Genomic DNA, 219 nt, shown 5'->3' with positions numbered 1-219 from the left:
CTTCTTTGAAGGATTATTTTATTGATTTTGAATGTATGTGATCGTAAGTAAATATTGAAACTGGAACAAACTTTCGCAAATGATTGCTGTGTCTGGCCCATTCTGTCATGTGAAAAGTCAGTCTCAATAGTTACAAGGCGTTGCTTGGTTTTAAAGTGCACTTTAAGCCTTTAACAAACATGTATATTGCATGGCACGGCTGTGCTGTTCCAAGGTATT

The sequence above is a fragment of the Podarcis liolepis genome (genome assembly GCF_965112155.1).
Source record: "Podarcis liolepis genome assembly, chromosome: 3".
In the NCBI taxonomy this organism is placed as follows: Eukaryota; Metazoa; Chordata; class Lepidosauria; order Squamata; family Lacertidae; genus Podarcis; species Podarcis liolepis.
The sequence above is the reverse complement of the archived record's forward strand: the minus strand, read 5'-3'. Positions refer to the sequence as shown.